Source organism: Amblyomma americanum, chromosome 11 (genome assembly GCF_052857255.1).
Source record: "Amblyomma americanum isolate KBUSLIRL-KWMA chromosome 11, ASM5285725v1, whole genome shotgun sequence".
Classification (NCBI taxonomy): Eukaryota; Metazoa; Arthropoda; class Arachnida; order Ixodida; family Ixodidae; genus Amblyomma; species Amblyomma americanum.
The window spans coordinates 116627878-116651764 of NC_135507.1; the positions used below are offsets into that span (position 1 = coordinate 116627878).

The 23887-nt window shown below is 48.1% G+C and overlaps 1 protein-coding gene across 1 annotated transcript in view; it reads left to right on the top strand.

The window, feature by feature from the left end:
• Positions 1 to 13840: 13840 nt before the first annotated feature.
• The window catches only part of LOC144111039 (alpha-amylase-like), a 644630-nt gene continuing 634583 nt past the window's right edge, over positions 13841 to 23887 (top strand). The window contains exon 1 of the mRNA XM_077644138.1: positions 13841 to 13939. The gene's annotated coding sequence lies outside the window, so the exon portion shown is untranslated. The remainder of the gene's footprint in view (positions 13940 to 23887) is intronic.

The window sequence follows — 23887 nt, forward strand, 5'->3', positions numbered from 1 at the left end:
CCTAACGCAACACAACCCAACCCAACCCAACCTAACCCAACCCAACCCAACCTAACATATCCCAACCCAACCTAACGCAACACAACCCAACCCAACCCAACCTAACCCAACCCAACCTTACCCAACCAACCCAACCTAACCTAATCCAACCTAAGCTAACCTAACCTAACCCAACCTAACCTAACCCAACCTAACCTAACCCAACCTAACCTATAACCCAACCCACCCTAACCTAACCAAACCACCCTAACATAATCCAAGCCAACCTAACCTAACCCAACATGACCCAACCTAACCTAACCTAACCCAACCCAACCCAACCGAACGCAACCCAACCTAACCAACCTAATCCAACCTAACCCAACCCAACCCAACCTAACCTAACCTAATCCAACGTAAGCTAACCCAACCTACCATAACCCAACCCACCCTAACCTGACCTAACCTAACCTAACCTAATCTAACCTAACCCAACCTAAAGTAACCTAACATAACCCAAACAAACCGAACGTAACGTAACCTAACTAACCCAACCTGACCCAATCTAACCCTACCTAACCTAACCTAACCCAACCTAACCTAACCGAACCGAACCCCATCCAGCCCAACCTAACCTAACCTAACCCAACCCAGACCAACCTAACCTAACCCAACCACAACCAACGCAACCCAGCCTAACCTAACCTTTAGGTATGGTTCGGTTGGGTTAGGTTGGGTTATGTTAGGTTAGGTATGGTTAGGTTAGGTTGGGCTGGAATGTGTTCGGTTAGGTTAGGTTAGGTTCCCAATCTAACGCAACCTAACTCAACCTAACAATTAACCTAACCCAACCTTATCTAACATAACACAACCCAACCTCACCCAACCTTACCTAATGTAACCTAACCTATTCTAACCTAACCCAACTTAACCCAACAATACCTAACCTAACCTAACCCAACCCAACCTAACCTATCCTAACCAAACATAACCTAACCAAACAGCCCAAGCCAACCCAACCCAACCTAACCCAACCTAACGAAACGTAACCCAAAAAACCCAACCTAACCTATACCAACCCAACCGAACCTAACCCACCCCAACCTAAGCTAACATAACCTAAACCATCCTAACCCAACACAACCCAACCTAACCCAACCTAACCTAACCTAACCTAACCCAAACCAACCTAACCCAAACCAACCTAACCCAACCCAACCCAACCCAACCTAACCCAGCATAACCTAACCCAACCTAACCCAACCCAACCCAACCTAACCTAATTTAACCCAACCCAACTCATTCTAACCCAACCCAACCCAACCCAACCCACTCCAACCTAACCTACCCTAACCTAACCCAACCCAACCCAGCCCAACCCAACCTACCCTAACCGAACCTAACGATATATCCGCAACAGTGTCAAAGCGCGAAGACAACCCTTGAGCGGGCGCGCTCTTCTCACATAGTGGCGTCCATGCACGAGCGCAGAGAGCGAACCGTGCGCGAAGCAAGCTCCTCTCGTAAGGGCGCCGAAGCGCGAGCCAGAAAGAACAATTGCGCGCAAAGTTGGTTTCCTTCACGTGCGGCCGCCGCAGACGCAAACAACTCAGTGGCGAAGCTCGTCGTGCTGCCTGATCTATTACGAGGAGTCGCTCGGAGAGCGCGCTGTTCACTGGCGTCCACAGCGCCCTGTGGCCCAGGTTGTGTCCCCTATTGAGCAACAGATATACGAGGTGCAATCTAAATCCCAGCGATGTCGTCACTGGTTGGCCTCAATGTGGTGTCAATATTCCAGAATTTATTCACCACAATTTTGAGCAACCGCTCGTCGTACAGCGTTGCGGGTGGTGTCATACTGTTTATCTTTGCATATAACTTTCATGTTTTAGTCACTTGGAGGCTAGCTAGCGACGGGGGTTGAGGAGTAATGGCCTATGCACCTTCAACTGCATGGATTATGAGACCACATTTTCCTTTAAGATTCATTGAGGTGACCACCGACATGTGGAAAAGTGAAGTTGGAGGCTAACTTGCGACAGAGGTTCAGAGGGATGGCACATGCAGCTTTAGATGCATGCGTGGTTGAGGTGTCCACCGAGATGTCGAGATCTGTGAGCGGCTGTATGATTTCCATTCCCCCGTAAGCACATTTCCCCCGCAAGCACACACAATTACCCTCGGAATTTCACAAACAAACCCAGTGGCAACCCGCCGCGGTGGCTCAGTGGTTAACGCGTTCGACTACTGATCCGGAGTTCCCGGGTTCGAGCCCGACCGCGGCGGCTGCGTTTTTATGGAGGAAAAACGCTAAAGCGCCCGTGTGCTGTGCGATGTCAGTGCACGTTAAAGATCCCTAGGTGGTCGAAATTATTCCGGAGCCCTCCACTACGGCACCTCCTTCTTCCTTTCCTCTTTCACTCCCTCCCTTATCCCTTCCCTTACGGCGCGGTTCAGGTTTCCAGCGATATATGAGACAGGTACTGCGCCATTTCCTTTCCCCAAAAAACCTATTATAATTATAATTATATATATTATATAACCCAGTGGCGTGGTTGCTTTGTGTGGAACGATTCTGCGAAGCCCTTCATGATGCATATTTCTCTCTGCGCTCGGCGAGGCTCTAAGGTCTCTGGGAAGGAGGCCTTTTAACTCGAAGCGGACCATATTGCGTCTCCCGCCCTGCGTGTGCGTTAAATCTCTTTGAAAAGCGTATTCTTCCCACGTTTCTCCTATGCCCAAAACGCATTATGCTAACTCGAACGCCCTTCCACGGGGCACCTTACATTATTAAATTCATAACATGGCCATTTTTATCTGTTGCAGAACGTCACCGCTGCCGGCTGGAAGAGCTTTCATCGGGGCCCACGTGGCGGGCTTCGCCGGCAAGTTCATCAGTGGACAGCTGGGCCGGATCACCGGTACGCACTACTTTTTAAGGCGCTGACTTGGTTAAGAATGCGCTCCAGCTTTCACACCAGGTGACCCATTTTAGCCTCCACGAATGCATACTCTGGCAAAGCAGGGCTCATTCCGTGGGACTTGTTAGGCCAATCGAAAGTCACTTACGGAGTCTAGGAAAGTGAAGCAACACACCCATCGCATGTGTGCGTATGCATGCCGGTGTGTGCCCTTGCATACTTGTGCGCGTGCGTACGAGCAAGTGTTTTAGCGTGCTTGCGCGTGTGTGTGCGTGCGTGTGTGTCTGTGCGTGCGTGCGTTCGTGTGTGTGTGGGTGTGTTCGCCTGTGTGCGTGCTTGTGCTCGCCATTAGGCCTAATTTAAGATGTCATTGCATCTTGCTTGTTGCGAGATGCCATGGCCGGGTAAAGAATCCCAGGTGGTCCCAACTGATCTGGAGTCCAGCCGCTACGGTGCTTCTCGTAGCCAATATTTCGCTTTTAGACGTTGAGCCACACAATTTACAATGCGTGTTATGAAACGGCACCTAAGAACAAAGTAAAAATTAAACAATGATTCGCGAATGCGAAATCAAATGAAGAGCGTTAGCTAACTTGTATTCGCCAATGCTTTCGAAACATTTGGATGCCAACGTGTATATTACTAAACGACAATTCGTTTGGTACCATCAAGGTCACTCTGCGACCACTGGTTCACGCGCCACGGCCCTCCGAAGGTCGCTCCCAATTGTGGTTTTGAGGACCAAAGATAGTCGGTACGAATTCCTTTTAGCAATCTTTCAAACGACTAACAACTTTGTGAGTCGCACTGTGCCGATTCGTTTGCCACCATTCCGGAACATCTGCGTCAAACGGGTGGGCGATAATTTTGTCTCCAATAGCGACCCCTCGTGGCACTAGAATCGGCACCCGCTCAGACGGTACATATTAGCGCAACGCCAGCACAAGAGGTAACCCGGTGGTCGTGCCTGCCCGACGACAGCGCGCGCGAGATCACGTGAGGGGAGGTCACATTTTGGTGACCTGTGATTTCCGACCGACATCTTGAAATGACCGACGTCAAGAAACGTTTGAATGAGAGTAGTATGATCTAACACTCTGAAAAGCATGTATGAACTGTTTTGATCTGAATGAAAACATATTTTAAGCGTTTGTTGCATCAAATACTTCGCCGTGTAGGAGAACCCACGTACAGAGGATCGAATGCCACAAAAATCTTTTTATAGCTTCATAATTTCATGTTTCCACTCTTTGAGCGAGTCGTCTGCGTGTTTAGTACAGAATATTAAAGAAAAAAATGGCCAGGCTTAGCTTGGTTAAGCCAAGAATGCGTTGCATATCGCGATGGAGTTCCGTGCTGCTACGTTGACTCGATAGGCTAATGACTCGATCGCCATTGAAACTGCCCGTGTAGCAGCGCTCGATCGCCTTTGAGTCGATAGACTATCCGTTCGAGGGCCCTCGAAATGCCCGTGTGACAGGGGTATAAGACTGTCCCGGCGAAGGAGCGCAGCTCTTTTATACATATGCCATGACGTCAATCATAGCGCAGCGCCCCTAGCGGGAGGAGCGGGAGTCAGGTGGTGGCTGCGGCCGCGCGCGACCGCGCCAGTTGGGGCCCAGCTTTTCCTCCGTGACGTCACGCGCCGGCGCAGCGCCCCTAGCGGGAGGAGCGGGAGTCAGGTGGTGGCTGCGGCCGCGCGCGACCGCGCGAGCTGGGGCCCAGCTTTTCCTCCGTGACGTCACGCGCTGGCGCAGCGCCCCTAGCGGGAGGAGCGGGAGTCATTGTGGCGGCTGCGGCCGCGCGCGACTGCGCGAGTTGGGGCCCAGCTTTTCCTCCGGCTGTCGTGACGTCACGTCACGTGGTTTGGTGGCTGCCCGGCCGCGCCCAAGGGTTGAACTGAGTGATTGCAATATGCAACGCATAAAAATATTCAGAGAACATAGTATGTGAGCGTAGCGCAAAACAGGACAAGGGACAAAGAAAGACGCACACAACAAAGACGCTATTTTCCGACTGACAGAAACCTAGGCGACCCAGGCGACCTGAGCCGTCAGGGGAGACAGGCGCATGCGCCCGAAAAAGATAATGAGAGTCAGGTGAACGATGAACTACGGACATGCACGATTCAGCAATTCTTTAAGAAGGCCAGCTAGCTCTCTTTTGGACAGGAAGATAGACGGCTTGCTTACACATTTATCTTCCAAGACAGCGATACGAGCTGCTTCAATAATCTCACGTGTTAACTGATCCTGATGTCTGGCAGAGATCAATCACTTGTCTTGAAATGGCACAACCACACTCCTTACAAAGAGTATGGTGGAGCTGCCATAAAAAAAACGTAAACCAATGAGCTCCTGCCTGTACCACTAAAGTATCACAGGCTTAACCCAATCGTAATATAAATGAAAAGGCCCGAAGGCAATGTTGTGCTTTTGCCACCCGAAGGTGGGAAAATAAAAAAATGGGGTAATGCTACTAAGCGACCCACAGCCGGGGGAGCGGGCCCGGGGAGACTCCCCTGATCTCCCCTAGGACGTAGCGGAGGGGGTGGGACATAGGTTGTGGGAATGGGACTGAGGGAAGGGTTATGGGTAATGTGATGGGAATGGGGACAGCGAGATGTTGACCCTCATTTTATCATCGCTCGACTCCTGTCTGGCCAGGACAGGGAGGGCATCGATGTTGTCCAATGGTGCGGCTCCCCCACGGGATGCACGACCACCCACTGGCTCCGACAGTCGGAGACAGGAAAGAAAAAAAATTTCCTAACTTGGGGTCCGCAGCCACCTGCTCCTCCACGATTTTAAGGGTTGGATCGGACCGGCCGGTTACTAGCCGTCGACTGTGTTTCGCGGTTTTTCAGACTCCGGAAGTGTGTGTGGTGTGGTCCGGCCAACAGAGGCCCAGGTCGTCAGCCTATCGGCGCTTGGCCCTCGGCACCATAACCCGGTAACCCTGAGGGACCCACCTGTGCTACCTTCCAACCACCATGCACTTATTTCCTCCCCTTGCTTGCTCCACGCCTACTAAGGAGGGAGTATTCAAGGCCGGGCGCCCGGGCCACGAATAATAATAATAATAATTGGTTTTGGGGGAAAGGAAATGGCGCAGTATCTGTCTCATATATCGTTGGACACCTGAACCGCGCCGTAAGGGAAGGGATAAGGAGGGAGTGAAAGAAGAATGGAAGAATGAGGTGCCGTAGTGGAGGGCTCCGGAATAATTTCGACCACCTGGGGATCTTTAACGTGCACTGACATCGCACAGCACACGGGCGCCTTAGCGTTTTTCCTCCATAAAAACGCAGCCGCCGCGGTCGGGTTCGAACCCGGGAACTCCGGATCAGTAGTCGAGCGCCCTAACCACTGAGCCACCGCGGCGGGGCAAAGGGCCACGAACCAAGAATCGGGCATAGGGTGAGATAAGCCGGGCCTACTCCACCGGTACTCCACACATCGACGGTTTTCGCACTGGTCCTACTGCACACCCTCTACCTCGGCGTCCCCATTGGTCCCCAGACCGGGTCAGCCTCCGCGTCCGCAATATACCACCCTCATAAGCGATCCGCAATGAGACTGCTTCCCCGAGGACATCGATTCCGAGGAGCTCGGGCTGTCGGAACCCCCGCGCGGACCTGGCCTCTATGTAGCCAGAAACCGTGCGTCGGCACGCTACCGCGCGGACCTGACCTCTTCGTAGCCAGAAACCGAGCATTAGTAGCCGTGCATGTTCCCGTGAGCGGAGGTTTTTGACATTTGACATTCCTTTCTACCGGATTTCGTGGGTCCAACCTGGTATGCCTCCAGGCCTGCCTCCGCACAGACAACGGACCTCACGATTCGGCTGGCCCTCACAGCCGTGGGAGTCGCTGCGGCTCCCAAGAGGATGGGCCCCGGACAACCCATCCCCACCGCTGTGCGTTGCACCGGAACAAAGCCTAGTAGCCGAAACTACACCGGCCCGTATCCGGTGGCAGGGGGGGCCACGGGCAGGCCGCACAGTCGGATTTCCCCCCCCAACCACCCTCCTTACAGTGCAAACTGCAGATTACTGCCAGCAAAAGTTCTAAAGTTGTTTTTGTGTTCGCGAAGTCTCTCATTCAAGCAACGACCAGACTGGCCAACATACCGCTTACCACAAGAGAGTGGTATGTCATAAACAGTGCCTTCAGTACATTTTACGAATTTTTTGTTGTGGTTAAAGGTTAAAGGCAGGATTTGGGGACGTTTTTCGGCGGGCAAAGTTTTTTGTATAGGGCACTTAGTTTTTCAGGGGCAGAAAAAATCACACGAACATTAGCTTTTGTCGCAATTTTCTTGAGATTGTCGGACAGGCTTTTTTGTCTTTCTTCTTTTCTGCAGGCCAGAGAGCTTGCCTTCTTAAAGAATCGCTGAATCATGCATGTCCGTAGTTGCTCGTTCGCCTCACTGTCATTTTCTTTTCCGGGCGCATGCGCCTGTTTCCCCTGACCGTTCACGTTCTCCTTGGTCGTTTAGGTTTCTGTCAATCGGAAGTTAGCGCGTGTGTTGTATGCGTCTTTCTTTGTCCCGTTTTGCGTTACCCTCACATACTATGGATCACCACTGCCGACTCGCCCAAGTTTATACCCTTGTGAATTCAGCGAACAGCCGTAGCCAATTTAATGATCGGTTCCTTGGGTTTTTCAGAAGGGCTCATACCCTTTCAAACGTGGATGATATGGCCGTGATGCAGGAGACGATCGATGAATGCCGATGATGATAACTAATTATTATGAATAACGAATTTACAGAATATACAGCAGTTACATAACTAAAGTCACACAGACCAATTCGGCAAACTGTTACTTAACAGGTCAGCGCAGTTGTGTGTCCTCGTCTGCCAGTGCTGCCTTTCCATGATGTTATAATTATCGACCGAAGGTTGTGAAAATTGGGAGGACAGCCTCCTGGCCCCCGCACTTCCGGTCGCTAACCGCGGGGGAGGGGGGGGGGGCTGTTCGTGCTCGAGGGAACAAAGGGAAGGGTCGACAAAGCGTGGACACTCATATGCTATTTTTTACCCTTGCGAATAATACACAGGGCAGGCCAGCTAGCTACAGCACATCGGCGAGGTATTCCTCGGAAGTAGAAGGCTACGTAAGAAGGGCTTCCGACTTACCCGCTGGGGCAGGGGCGCGACTTCAGAGGTATCGGCGGCGAACGTTTGAAATTTCTTCATTGAATAGCTCCCTTTCCTATGCATCGATTCTCGTAATTCTTTTTGAGTCAGCATCTGTGCGACATAAAGAATCCACCTGAAGTGTAATCTGAATCCGTTCAAGCGGTGTTTCGCAGCCCTTTTAAGAGTAGACGCCATAGCGCCTTTTGCTTTGTTTTTGTCTTTCATGATCACGTTCACTTGGCAGCCATCTAGCAGGCGTGCCCGCCTAGCACGCAGAGGGGCTGAGCTTGAGTCGCAATGTTAGCGAACTCAGTTTTCCGTTTGAAACTTGTAGGGATACTTCCGTCACATTTCTGGAAACCTTTCTGGCAATCCCAGGCTGGTGCTTTTCGGCCGAACGAGCTATACACCATCATCATCGTCATCAGCCCCTGCCCTTACTCCCCCTGCAGGGCAAAGGCCTCCTCCATGTGTCTCTAATTAAGCCTCTTATTTGTCAGCTGCGCCCCACGTACCCCTGCCAAATTCGTGATCTCATCCGCCCACCTAACATTCTGCCAACACCTGCTGCGCTTGCCCTGTCTTGGAATTTACTCCGTTACCCTTAAGGACCAGCGGTTATCTTGCCTTCGCATTACATGCGCTAGCGAAGCCCATTACTCATCTTTATTTTGATTAGGATGTCATTAACCCGCGTCTGTTTCCTCACCTACTCCGCCCGCTTCAGGTGTCTTAACGGTGCACTATCATTTTTTCTTTCCATAGCTCTCTGTGTTCTCCTCAACTTAAGCTGAACCCTTTTCTTTAGCCACCCCGTTTCTGCCCCGCAGGTGAGTACCTGTAAGATTCAGCTGTTGCACACTTTTCTGTAAAGGGATATTGGTAAACTGCCATTTATGATCTGAGAGAACCTGCCATATGCGCTCCATACCAACCTTATGCTTCTAGTTATTACCCTCTCATGATACGGATCAGCGGTCAATACTTGCACTAAGTAGACGTATTCCCTTACCACGTCCAGCACCTCGCTACGAATTGCGAACTGCTGTCCCCTGCAAGACGCAATGCTTTCGTTTTTTGCATGTAAATTTTTAAACCCACATTCTGCTCTGCCGGTTTACCTAATTTATCAGGCTTTGCAGTTCATCTCCTTAATGACTCAGCAAGGCAATTCAGCGAATCGCTGATTACTTTGCGATTCTTCATTAACTCTTATACCCAACTGTTCCCAATTCACGCCTCGGAAAGCTTCATGTAAACAGGCGGCGAGTAGCATTGCCGAAATCGTCTGTCCCTGCCTGACGCCGTTCTCTATTGAAATTTTATTGCTCTCTTTATGCAGCATTATAGTAGCTGTGCAGTTGCTATATATATTTTCCAGTATTTGCTCTAGCTCATAAGGCTCTTCTACACCCTTAATCCAAAATGCCTTCATGACTGCTAAGGTTCCCTCTGAGTGAAATGCTTTCTTCTAATCAATGAAGGCTATATGTAGGGGTTGGTTATATCTTGCGCATTTGTCTATCGGCGATTTATAAAGTGAAAAATTGCAGGATGCTTAAGCTTCGCCTTGAAGAGTGGAACGCGACAGCCTGTTTTAGCACTTCCAGTAAGTCCACGGAACGCCATAGCCCGTTCCTTTTGGTTTATGGTTTATATGGGTTTAACGTCCCAAAGCGACTCAAACTATGAAAGATGTCGTAGTGCAGGGCTCCGGAAATTTCGACCACCTGGGGTTCTTTAACGTGCGCTGACATCGCACAGTACACGGCACTCTAGAATTTCGCCTGCTTCGAAATTCAACCGCCGCGGCCGGGATCGAACCCGCGTCTTTCGGGCCAGTAGCCGAGCGCCATAACCACTAAGCCACCATGGCGGCATTCCGTCGCCCGTACGGCGCGACGCCTTGGCCGTTAGACAAGTCGCTCTGCTACGCACGGTGAAAAGGACGCGCGAATCGGCAAACCACGTAGAAGCGCTGCCAGGCGTCTAGGTTGACCTGGTTCTATTAGCTATTACCTTAGTAAATACTTTGCAGGCAACGGACAGCAAGCTGATCAGTTTGTAATTTTTTAAGTCCTTGGAGTCTCCTTTTTTATGAATTAAGATAATGCTAGCGTTCTTCCAAGCTTCTCGTACGCTCGAAGTAATAAGGAGTTACATATACAAGGCGGCGAATTTTTCTACCGCAACCTTCCCTCCGTCCTTCAACAGAGCCGCTGTTACCTGATGCTCACCGGCTGCTTTCCCCTTATGCATTGCTCCTTAGGCTTACTTTACTTCCTCTTTCGTTAGCTGTATAGGCTTTGGAGCAAATTCCTGCACTTTTAAGATGCTTAGTAGCCACTCCAAAGCGAAATCGTCCGCAAGCAGAACCTCGCATTCCACACCCGACAAATACCGGGGCAGAGACGCAGACTTATTCACACCCGTGCAATAGAAATACATAGGGAACCCCTGCCGGGCATGCCAGACTCCATCCGAGGGCCAGTGAAACCCGTTCCTTGAGCCCCCATAACACTGGACGAGGTCTACGCTGCAGCCCATGTGTCCACAAGACACACTATTCCGTGACAAGGCAAGCTTAGCGACGCCATAATCAGGCATATAAGCACCGGCCACTTGCAGGACATAACCAAGTACATCAAAGATGAAATGTACGAAAAAGACCAGGTGCCTTAATCTTGGAGACACACGGAAACCATAAATATACCGAAAGCTGGCAAGCCGGGGGCTCCTCTCATGCCTGGAAAACCTATATGAAAGTGTGATCTGCCTTAGGTGCCCAAATTACACAAAACAACCTATTTCACTTCTGCCTTCTGAGAGCTCCATAAGTGACTTTGAATGCAAGATGCCTTCTTCCTGATTAGAGCCGTCATAGAAACCATCCCCAAGCACGGCGAGGACCTCCTACTGGCAGTAGACATGAATGAAGCATTCGACAATATCGGACACCAAACCATATTACGAGAATTAGACAATCTCAAATCCGGGGAGAAAATCTCGAATTACTTGAAGGCCTCCCTCTCAGATCGCCAGCATTGGAAAGATTTGGTGACCCATGGTACCAATGCCTAATACAAGTACACCCCAGGGATCCTTAGTTTCTTCAATGCTCCTCAACACAGTTATGCTAAACTTAGCCAGAAAGCTCATAACTTGCGAAGATATCTGGTTCACCTTCTGTGCGGCTAATACCACCATGTGGGCTACGCAGGGATCCTTGGCGCAGAATGAAGACGGTGTGCAAGCAGCTATAAAATCCGATCTTATATGACTACACAGAAAAAAATACAATTTCCCGGAAGAAATTAAGCTCTACATGGCAGACCAAAACATTCGAGAACATAACAAGATAAAAATTTTGGGGTTGTTGTTACAAAGAAATTAACCATGGACTATACGATCAAGCCAAAAATTTCAGTCAACCAAATTTCCACAAAGATAGAAGGCTAACCTGGCATCGGTATCAAACAAAAGGGTCGAGTACGCCCCCCACAGCCACGGTGGCTCAGTGCTTATGACACTCGGCTTCTGATCCCAAAGAGACGGCTTTGATCCCGGCTGCGGCGGTCGAAATTCGATAGAGGCGATATTCTAGAAGCCCGTGTGCTGTGCGATGTCAGGGCACGTTAAAGAACTCCAGCTGGTCGAAATTTCCGGAGCCCTTCACTATGGTGTTCCTCAAGACTAAGTCGCTTTGGGGTGTTCAACTCCATAAATCAAGTATGCCCTCCACCTAGTCGAAGCACTAATTGCAAGCAGGATTACCTAGGGGTTCCCCTGTCAAGAGATTAGAGCCCTTGACAGAAGAGTCATTGATACCATTATGAAGTATGGTATATAAAACGGCCTTATATCCCCCACCAAGAACATTAACGGAACGTCTTTGGGCACTCGCTGCATACAACACCTACGGGTACCTCAGGAAGGCGGTTCTGAAGAGCCAAGAACAAACCCCAACATGACTGAAGCGGGTAGGGAAATCCTGTCGAGACTGCGGCTATGGCAGGCACAAAAGACTAGTGAGATGAAGTTCAAAATCCCGGTAGAGGCAAGAGAGGAGACCGATGTAAACGCGATATCCAGGCACTTGCAGGTAGAAGGAAAGCCAGTCCAAGCGCTGGCAAAAAAACCAGAAGCGGTGCACTTGAAAGCGGTGCACGTGTACATCGGGACCTATGCCAAGCCAGGCAAGTTCACGATAACTGAGGTCATTCACGATAGCTGAGGTTGGCAGCCAGAAGAGCCCAATTATCGCGACTTCGATCTATGCCAAGTATCCTGCCCAACCATAATCACTGGCCGAAGCCGTCATCATGAAGACTCGAAACCAACGGGGAAGTCATCACACGTAGTGAAGGACGCCCAACAAGCCTCCAGGGACTACCTTGCTGGAAAACTTCACGGAAGGGCAAGTACGCTTTTGAGCACACTCTCGCACTCATGCACAATTACATGGACACGTGAATACGAAGGCCTAGGGTAACGACGTAGCGAATGATCTAGTCAGAACTGTCACAGGCCCGGTGGATACCCATTCCTACCCCATCCCCCTCCTAGGACCGCACGATGACAGGCTAGAACACTTCAGGCTAGAAAGAAGACATTTCGCATCACCGCCCGAAGAACTCCCCTCGGCGGACACTATAGACTGGAGGAGAATTCAAATATAATTCCTTATCATCACATTCTAAACAAGATGAGTCCCGAAATATACCAAGGTTATTCTCCTTGGTACGGGGCAAACCCCACGCCATATCACACACCTTGGGAATGCAAGGAAGAAGCAAACCCAACGTTATAAATGCCATACATGCACACCAGCAGCGGGAGGTGGCCTTCACGAACGACAAGTTGCACCAGCAAGCCAGGATGATCCAGCAAGTCCTGAAGTCACCTTTCACAGGCGGGGCCTTGTACAAGGGGCAACAGACACTCAGCTCTAGTAAATAGATTTGAATTAAATTTTCCCGCTCTTTCTTTCCTTTAGACAAGAAAAAATTCAAATGTACCTTGAAACGTATCAGAGCGAAAAGACTTACCCAGATTTTAATACCAGAACAAAATCATATATCTTTATGTCCACCATAAGAGCATACAAAAAAAGGAGCAGACAACAAAACAGAAAAGGAAGGAACACAAGTATCCCCATAGTTCAGGGTGGCCAACACTATGGTGTCCCCGAAATTCATCCTTCTGACCTCCAAAATTTCGCCCTCCTCCCCCCCCCCCGTTCCGAATTCTACCTCGGCCGCTTGAGCCAAAACTGGTGTGCAACCTAATTCGAGTGTGTCCAACACGATGATGACCCCTAAAATTTTGCCCACTCACCCACAAAATTTGGCTGAACCCCAGCTTTAAATCTTCCGCTGTCACTTAAGCTTTTCGTCTAAAATCGGTGTTAAATTATTGTGAGTGTGCCCAACACAATGGGGGACCAAAAATTTTGCCCAATCACCCACAAAATTTGCAATCAGGTAAGTTTTGTGCAAACAAAGTAATTAAGGCAGCTTAAAACATGATTAAAAACAAGTCCAAATGCCCATGCTTTCGCACTCAATCGGGTGTTGTAAACATTGCGTCATTTTTTGGATGAAGTCGAAGTAACAATTTTTATTCCTGCGGTTTTTCAAATATTAATAATTGATGCTTCAATGAAATCGTTTCCGAACAAATATTTGTTTAGCCCTTTCGATGTTCAAGACAAAGCAAAGCATGAATGAGCTAAGCGTTACGCGTCTAGCTAGCAGCAAGGATCAGCACGAACCAGCACACAGGCGTGCCTAAAATTTGGCCCGCAAAGAAGTTGAAGAGAGCTGCTCCTGTGCTGTGCTTGGGGACACCTACAACACCATCATCTTGACGCCCATTCAAGCCAACTGCTGTTGGTGAGATATTCACGTATTTTGAATCCTTACGAGCTTCTCTGAGAAATCACTGTGTGATCCGAAAAAGTTGTCGAACGCACCCAACTCCATTTTGAAAGAGCGACCTAAAACCGGAGATTAAACGGCGGTGAACTTGTTACTACGCTCTGTTTGCATGTAAACTTGAAGCCCAGAGTGAATCCGTCATGACAGCTGAAATTTCTGAAAACGATTTCTTAACACGGAACAGTTTCTGAACAATGAACGCTATTCGGTCCTGTATATGTACTTGGTTTGCGTAGGAGCAACAAGAAAACTGTGCCTTCGCAGACGTAGCGGTGACAAACATGCTGCAAGCCGAACATTTTTCTTGAGTGCAGACATCATTCATTTGTGCCGCCGCTGTTTTCATCCCCCCTATTCTAAATTAAAGAACCACGGCGTCGAACACACGAATTCTTTTTAATGTTCGGTACAGATATTACACAAGAAAATGGACGTACAGCCCTATGCTTCTTTGCAGACCAGGCCCTATGAAGGGTTGCATGGGAATGTTCATAAAACTTACGGACTTCATAACACGATAAGAGCTTTTTCTCCTGACAGAGATACCGTGCACACGAAACTTTGGAATGTTTGCCGGAAACGAATATTTTACTCTCGCCGAGATTTCGTTCATGAGGATTGTTTTGTATTCAGTTTGCATCCCTTCCCTCAACTTAAAAAAAGCTCCAAACTGTTTGTGGATAAAGGAACCCGTGCACTGTTGTTGTTGCATAGAAAACGAACCAGCGAAAATAGACGCAAGACAAGAACAAAGGAGGCACACACCACAACACTGGACTTACAACTGATTTATTGCGATGAAGAATCGCTCATTTCAAAAGAATTTCCTGCCTGCGCACCCACCCTACAGACAATACACTTCGCGCACCACATGATGACATGCCTACTATAACGATAAAAGCTTGTACTCCTTTTCAGTGATAATCACAGACGGCTCAATGACGCATTTCTGCTTATTCTTTCTGATCATGAATGCCTCAAATAGCTCACGCTCACGTTTAGATTTCCCCCGTCGGATAATGCTGGCAATGCGAAAACTAGGAGAACATTTGCAGTCCTTTACATGTAAGGCTAGATTGCTGCCTGTGCCTGTGCCCAAAGTTGTGCGATGTTGCCTCAGGCGCTCATTCAAGCATGCTCCAGTTTGGCCTATGTAGATTTTCCCGCATGACAATGGGATTGAATACACCACGCCCACTGCGCATGTGGTGAACATAGTCTGGTGTTTCGTGTTGCAAACACCAGTTCTGCGCATGTCTGCAAAGGTTTGGGTGCACAAACCGGACAGTTTGCAAGGAGCAGAAAATGCCATAGTGACAGCAAACTTCTGAGCCACTTTTTTCAGACCATGTGAAGTCTTGTGGAAGTAAGGCATTACTTACAACTTTCTTGTTGGCACTTCTACTGGTCTGGCATCCTTTGAAGATAACTTCAGTTTTTTCCCCAAGGATTCCGCCACCGCCAGCAAAACCGAGGGAGGAAACCCAGAACATTGTAGCCGTTCAACCTGCTCCGCCAGACTTTGCTGCATCACATGAGGGCAACTCTTCTTTAAGGCATTCAAAAACATAAGTTTGCAATGTTGCGCTTCACTAACTTAGAATGGGCCGAATCATACGGCAACAGTGCCTTCTTAGACCTGGGCGCATATTTCCAGCACACGTGTTGATTGGGTAAAAAAGTCAATTCTAAATCCAGGAACCTAACTGTCTTGTCAGAAGGAATCTCATGCGTAAAAACCAAGTTCTTAGAACAAGTGCAAAAATATTTAAAATCTGGTCTGCCACAAGGGTAAACTGGTCAGTTTCGGTTAAGTTCAAAATTACTAAAAAATCGTCAACATATCTAAAAACCCTTACAACACGTGTGTCGTTTAGAGATCTTTGTAGCATCGAGTCAAATTTTGCTAAAAAAATGTTGCACAGCACCGGCGCAACACAGGAGCCGATACAGATTCCATGTTTTTGCACAACATACTCATCTTCATGCTGTGCTATCGTAGAATTCAAGTACACTTTTAAAAGTTCGAGGAAGGATTCTAAAGTGATGCCACACTTATTCTGGAAGGAAATTGTCCCAGATCTTTCAATGAATTCGCGCACAGCAATATAAAGTTCGTCATGGGGCACAGAATAAAACAAGTCCACAATGTCCACCGAGAAGGCTGCATTAGCGTCGGGGAAACCGCGATTGAGGCACTCCACCAGGCTCATTGAACCCTGCACAACAAAAGGATCCGCAGGCACCAGGCCCTCAAAGGAACACTGTAGGTAGTTTGAAAGCACTTTTTGCCATGAACCTTCTTCCGTGACGATCGCCCTGAAAGGGTTGTTAGGCTTATGTGTCTTTGCTGCGAAGAACACACGTAGGGAGTCTTGCTGGCATTTACGAACTTGCTTCTCAATGCTGCCCAAATTCAACCTATTGAGAAGCCTTAAGGCCAACGCCTTGGCCTTGCGCGGTTTTACTTCTGCCTTTTTGAAGTTCTTTTCTATAGCTTCGGCCGCTTTCGTCTTAAAAAGGGAAGACGGAAGCACCGCGAACCCACCTTCCTTGTCAGCTTGAAGGAGACTGAGGCCTTCTTGTTGGAAGTGGGCGACCAAAGGGCGCAGATCCCTGCTTGGTTGACGTCGGCCCGTCCAGGTTCTCATGAGACAGTCAACACCCTTTGAGACGCAACGAGCTTTCTCCTCAAAAGACCATTAGGTTCCTGGATTTAGAATTGACTTTTTTACCCAATCAACACGTGTGCTGGAAATATGCGCCCAGGTCTAAGAAGGCACTGTTGCCGTATGATTCGGCCCATTCTAAGTTAGTGAAGCGCAACATTGCAAACTTATGTTTTTTGAATGCCTTAAAGAAGAGTTGCCCCCATGTGATGCAGCAAAGTCTGGCGGAGCAGGTTGAACGGCTACAATGTTCTGGGTTTCCTCCCTCGGTTTTGCTGGCGGTGGCGGAATCCTTGGGGAAAAAACTGAAGTTATCTTCAACGGATGCCAGGCCAGTAGAAGTACCAACAAGAATGTTGGAAGTCATGCCTTACTTCCACAAGACTTCACATGGTCTGAAAAAAAGTGGCTCAGAAGTTTGGTGTCACTGGCATTTTCTGCTCCTTGCAAACTGTCCGGTTTGTGCGCCCAAACCTTTGCAGACATGCGCAGAACTGGTGTTTGCAACACGAAACACCAGACTATGTTCACCACATGCGCAGTAGGTGTGGTGTATTCAATCCCATTGTCATGCGGGAATATCTACATAGGCCAAACTTGAGCATGCTTGAATGAGCGCCTGAGGCAACATCGCACAACTTTGGGCACAGGCACAGGCAGCAATCTAGCCTTACATGTAAAGGACTGCAAATGTTCTCCTAGTTTTCACATTGCCAGCATTATCGGGCGGGGGAAATTTAAACGTGAGCGTGAGCTATTGGAGGCATTCATGATCAGAAAGAATAAGCAGAAATGCGTCAGTGAGCCGTCTGTGATTATCACTGAAAAGGAGTACAAGTTTTTATCGTTATAGTAGGCATGTCATCATGTGGTGCGCGAAGTGTATTGTCTGTAGGGTGGGTGCGCAGGCAGGAAATTCTTTTAAAATGAGCGATTCTTCATCGCAATAAATCAGTTGTAAGTCCAGCGTTGTGGTGTGTGCCTCCTTTGTTCTTGTCTTGCGTCTATTTTCGCTGGTTCCTTTTCTATGCAATATGAACCAACTAGCCCAGCAGTTTGCACTCCTGAACTGTTGTTGTTGAACGCAACGTGCTGCGCGCTGATGGGCCTCACAACAGTGCTCTCGTCTGATTCGTTCTGCGGCGGTCGATTGAAGGCAACTTATGAAAAGCTGTTCGCATCGACCTCCTGGCGTCCGCGTTGCACAATAACCGCGATGTCGAACATCGAAGGGGCGGCTACAGCGAGCGATCCGGCCATAATTTTCCTGCAATTGAGCAAGCCAGCAGAAATGACCTTGCACACCTTTTAACGCGGTAGCATTCAGCCTCCCGTTCTGCATAAAATGTCGCGTCGTCGGCATTGTCAGCTAAAAATGTCCAGAGAACCACCTGGGTGGGCCACCTAGATCACCTCATCTTTGAGGCAATATGGGGTCCAGATTCCGGCCCGCACTCCCAACCTGAGGTTGCGACGTTCTCGCTCGCTAACAGTGTAGGGGTTCGTGCTCTACTGTTTCTGCACTCGGTTGCCATTCACTGCACTTGAAAGCAATACATAGAGCGGGCTAGCTAGCTACAAAACGTCAACGAGGCATTCCTCGGAAATAAAGGTCTAAGTAAGAAGGGTTTCCGTCTTACCGGCTGTGGCAGGGGTGCGACTTCAGTGGTATCGGTGCCGAATGTTAGCATGCGCCGTAAATTACGGCCTGTTATTCTCGTCAGCACCACATTCTTCGTGCAAAGCCATCCCCAGAAAAGTGCCGGGGGCGGCGGCGACAGCCCATGTTTGTTGTTTTTGCTTCGCTGTATATGCATGTACGTACATCGTAGCGCAAGACAACAGATTATCAGGACTTTTATCGGTTTGCACCAAGAACTGTAATAAAGAGTTCGAGATTGCAACCGGAGGACACATGTCACTCTCGTGGAAGCAGAAGAAATCACCAAATTAAATAGTTCCCCTTCTGTATGGAGATTATTTAATACCATGTTTTGGGATGCGTTTTTAACGTGCGTAGCCTCTATTACGAATTGCAAGCATGGAAAGGGATGGATCAGTACATTAGATTAGATGACGGGAAGAGCCCTAATTTTCACCTGAAGGTTTAGTCAAACAGGCGGGAAATACACACACTTTGATAAGATGAAGAGGAACTAGACCATGCTCACAAGGTGCTGCCCAATATTGCAATCTCGCGATCGTGTAGTGCAACCGAAGGTGTGCTAACGCACGTGGCGCCAGCCTTGCGAATGAAAAGTGCTTCTAGTATCTCCTTGTATTCTTGTGAAGGAAGATAGCTTCGAGTGTGTTGTCATGCGCTACGATGTACATGTATAACCAAATAGACCAACTTTCCATTATTTTTCGCTTCGCTGCCCGGAACCAGAGGTCCAGCGTAAGGGCGCGGGATCTTCCCGTGCGCCTGCAGCGGGAGGCGACGAGTGCGTCCAACACGACAGTCTCTTGTGACGCTGGCCGGATACTGAGAGACTCTCACAGGCTCGGCGAAGTTGCTCGCAGCCATATAAACACAAGCGTCAGGCCGTGACGTCAAAGAAATACGGTGGCGCTGGAATCAGCAGTGAGTTTCGTTGTGTAGGCAAAAAGCGGGACCTTCCGCATTCGTTCTTCTGTGTCGGCTGTGCGTTCTTTGTTTGTGCGGCATCATTTGCGACATGCCGACTAGTTGTGTGGCAGTTGTTTGTACCGAGAGGCTCAAGAAAGGAAGCGGGATAAGTTTCCACAAGCTTCCTGCGGATGAACAGCGTAGAAAGCACTGGATAGCGGCTGTGAAGCAAGACAAGTGGACACCTTCGGCGACAGACAGTCTCTGCGGCCGGCATTTCATCTCAGGTAAAAATTGGCGCTTCTTGTTCGGTTCTTGATCTGCATGATTCCAGTCCAGTTTCGAGCAAAGCCGCAGGCATCAATGCCTGGGACATTTTTGAGCTCCTTGGCGCACTGAACGCCCTACACAGCACAAGCAGTGCGTATCTGTGTATCCATCGTGTGCTGCCAAGTACTATCCGCCGTTAATGAACGCAGGGAGGCCGTTGTCAGATTCACGCCACCCGGACATCATACCAAGCATTTTGCGCCCAGAAAAAAGGACAGAAGAGCTGTAGCAGGCCCTGTGCTGTACAGCGAGCCACCGAACGGGATGTTGCTGAAGCAGCGTGGGACTCTGCAAGCAGTACGATACGTTGTTTCTCCTGTGTTGCTTCTTTCGCAAGCAGCAGCAAATGGGTTTTTTCAGCGGTGGTGTAAAAATGCCTAGAAAGCGACGAAACATGGCTATCCAAGTCATGTAGTGCCATTTTGCAAACTACATAATTTATTCATTCCAAGTTGCTGAGAACGTGACAAAACCACCAGATTCGTGTGCCGAAGTTTCTTTGGAGTCCGGTGACATCAGCACGAGTGTGGTCTGCTCCACGCACGATGATAGTCCAGGTATGGTGTAGACAAGTAAAATTAGGTCCGCGCTGTACACGAACCTGCAGCCACAGTTACCTTGGAAATTGCTGTTTGAGTTGCAACTGTGTCAGGTTTTTGTCGGATGCTGCACATAGCTGTGGCTTGACTTTCAAAAGGCGAGTTTCACACAGGCAAGAGCTGACGAATGGTGCATATGAAGCAAGCAGCTACACAACAGAGCTCTTTCAGCAGCCTTTGTCATATGTTGACGCCTGTATGACTGCGGTGAATAGCAGTTGTGAGCAGTAGGTTTGATTTTCTTGTAGCCATCATATATTAGTTTTTGTGCTCAGGGAAGTGCTAGCAAGATGCTATGACATTATAAATAAATTCAGTTTTCTCAAGGCTTTCTCATTGCTTATTACTACTTGTTGTAGGTGACCTCCAATCACGTGCCATGCCATTTGTTGCTGTGCCATGTTATGTCGGCAGTTAGTAAATGACCGTTCCGAGTTCTCTCATTGAAGCCTCTGAAGTAAACTGAACAAACCTTTCTTTTATCACAGAAACAGTATACAATGTTGGAGGTGGAAATCATGATGCTGCGAAAGAAAATGACAGGCTGCAGAGGCACAATAAAGTTCTGAAAGCTGTGGTAAAGTGTGGACAACACAGTGGAGCATGTGACCAAGCAGCTCCGTTCTCGGTGCAGGCTATACGAGAGCAGTGTGTTAGGTTGCAGACATGTTTGCCGAATATTGCAACCTTTCTGCTTATTCTTACACCGGAGCAAACAGTTGGCATATATGTGCCAAATAGGTCTAATCTTGCTGATGTGGTGCTCATCAGCCTGATGAAGCTGCGGCTGGCACTGCTCAATGCTGACCTTGCTGAATACTGAGAGTGGGAAGAGTGATGGCCAAGAACATGCCATTATTGTCAGCAGAGCTCAAACGCTTTAATTTGTGGCCATCAAAGGAAGATGCGAAAACAAATATGCCTATGGTGATGCAGAGAAAGTACCGAGATTGCATTGCAATAATTGATTGTACTGAGAGTAGAATCTAGAGACCTCTGTATTCTCGTCAAGATCCTAATTGTATTCCCACTACAAAGTATCAAACACTATCAAATTGCTGGTGGCAATTACGCTATGTGGCTCAATTACCTTTCTTTCTAAGTGCTGGGCTGGGCGATCATCAGACAAAGTCTGTTACCAAATGCTGCTTTATCGAGCGCTTGGAGACAGGTGACAAACCCTTGGCTGACAGACGCTTTTTAGCCAAGGAGGATGTAGCAAGGCAGGGGACTCAGTTGGTTGTTCCACTGTTCACAAGAGGGAAAAGGCAGCTGTCGTCTAAGGAAACTGAAGACGCGCGGCAGATTTCTAAATTACGGTTACATGTGGAATGTGCAATTGGACGCATGAAGGTGTTTCATATACTGAGACAGAATTCCAATCACACTTGTGAAGTATGCAAGTTTTATAGCGATCATGTGCGCAACCATAACACCCATGAAGCCACGATTGGCATAAGTGATTTTCTTTGGTCTCCTGACGTCAGGTTAGCTGTCCTAAAATTGGTGAAGTATGCTGATCAAATTACTGTAGTGGTATGCTACAGTGAAGTGAAAAATTCCTGCAGAACAGTAGTAGGATAGTGGCACGTCGTTTCTAACATTCTGAAGCAACAAATTTGCTGTGAGGGACTTTTTAGAGGACATAAATGCAGAGTAAAAAAATTCACAAGAACACACGATGTGATAGGATAGATGCTTCCAATAGATTCCGGTAACATGGCCTCTCTTGTGAATGTAATTTATCGTGCCGAGAATTGTGAGTTGTGGGGTTTAGCCTCCTGAAGTGAAAAAATAGCCATTAGGGACTCCGTAGTGGATGGGTCCTGATTAAGTTAGACCATCTGGGGTTCTTTAATACGAGTTTTAACGTAGCCATTAAACTGGTGCTTTTGTGTTTTGCCTCCATCGAAATAGTGCTGCCGCAGCGATGCTTGACTCATAAATCTTGGAATCAGTGGCCAAGGGCCAAAGCCGCTGTGCAATGTATTTTTATGATGGAATTATTTCAGAGAATTCAGACTGACTAGCCCAAATACTTGTCTTGCAATGTAAAGAATTGTGATCGGTCTTGCCCTCTTGTCATCCTTTAGCGGCAGTTAGATAATTAAATACACGGACCCTTGTAATTCACCTCCATCGAGATTTTGTCACCTAAGTAGCTTGTACTGAACTCGCATCCTTCAGATCAGCAGCGCATATGACCCTCTGCACAGCCATGCTACGTCCTGCAGACACGTCTTGTACACAGTTGCTGTAATGCGTTTGTATTGTCTACTTCGCTTTGTATGCTGTTATTTTCATCTTGTGTATGTATAGTCTCTGAGGTCCTGTGCTCCTCACTGCTTTTATAGAAATGTGCATTTCACCTTGCTTGTCATGAGGAGGGTATTCTGCTGTTGTAAACGAATGTCCATGTCTAACCGGCTGCATTTTTTAGTAGAATCTTTTGTAGAAGAACTGAGGATTGGGCGACTTGGTTGTGATTCATCGTATTAAGAACCAGCGCTAAAAAACACACACACACAGAGGACGAGACGAGACGCACGAAGGCACTGAACTTACAACTGAATTCTATTCGATAGTAAGAAGTCAATTTATACAATACTCACGAGTAAGGTTGCCCAGTCAAACACAGATGCGCTGTAATCACCTACATGCGATAAACCCCCCAAGAAAACACATTAGACAAATTTCCAAGGCACACGCGCCATCGTAAACCCCGCTACCCACAATGAAGCAAGCTCATTTCCCTGCTTGACAAGCTAATCGACGTTTTGCTCACACATCCATCGCCCTTTCTGAGAATGTGGAATGCACAAGAGAGATAGCTGAGGCATTCCACATTCTCAGAAAGGGCGATGGATGTGTGAGCAAAACGTTGACTAGTTTGTCAAGCAGGGAAATGAGCTTGCTTCATTGTAGGTAGCGGGGTTGAGGATAGCGCACGTGCCTTGGGAATTTATTTATTGTTTTCTTGGGGCGGGAAGTTATCGCATGTAGGTGATTACAGCGCATCTGTGTTTGACTGGACAACCTTACAGGTGTGTATATTGTATAAATTGACTTCTTACTATCGATTAAAATTCAGTTTCACGTTCAGCGCCTGCGTGTGTCTCGTCTCGTCTCATCCTGTGTGTGTGTTTTTTAGCGCTGGCTCTTAATGCGATGAATCTTTTGTAGACATGTTTTTCGTTGTAGAAAAAATTGTTATTTACTTATTTATTTATTCAATACTGCCAGCCGCCTTTTGGAGGCCATGGCCGGAGTGGTGCAGGTATACATCATTGTAAATTGCAATGCAACAGAGAAAAGAAAGAAGCGAGCATGGAATGAGCAGGCACCAACACACACCGCGCCTCCTAAAATAAGGTAGGCGTAAAATAATGAACGCACCCTATGCTTGTAAAAAAAATTGCGTGACCGCAGATATGAAAGACACATGATTTGACAAGCAGACCACGTCACGTGGAAGCCGTTCCATTCGGATATCATCATTGCGAAAAAAGAAAACTGGAAAGCTTTCGTTCGACACTTTTGCACCACAACTGTCAAGCTGTGTTTGCTGTGTATTGGGCGTGATGTGTTATATTGCATGTAGTCGTCAAACTGTTCATTTGCTGCAGGCCTTTGTTTGAATGAGCATCAGTGAGGCTGTTTTCAATGCAGATATGCCAGCTAAAAGCACGGGTTCTGAAGAAAGTAATGCATTATATCTTAGTGGCACTTTGTTTAT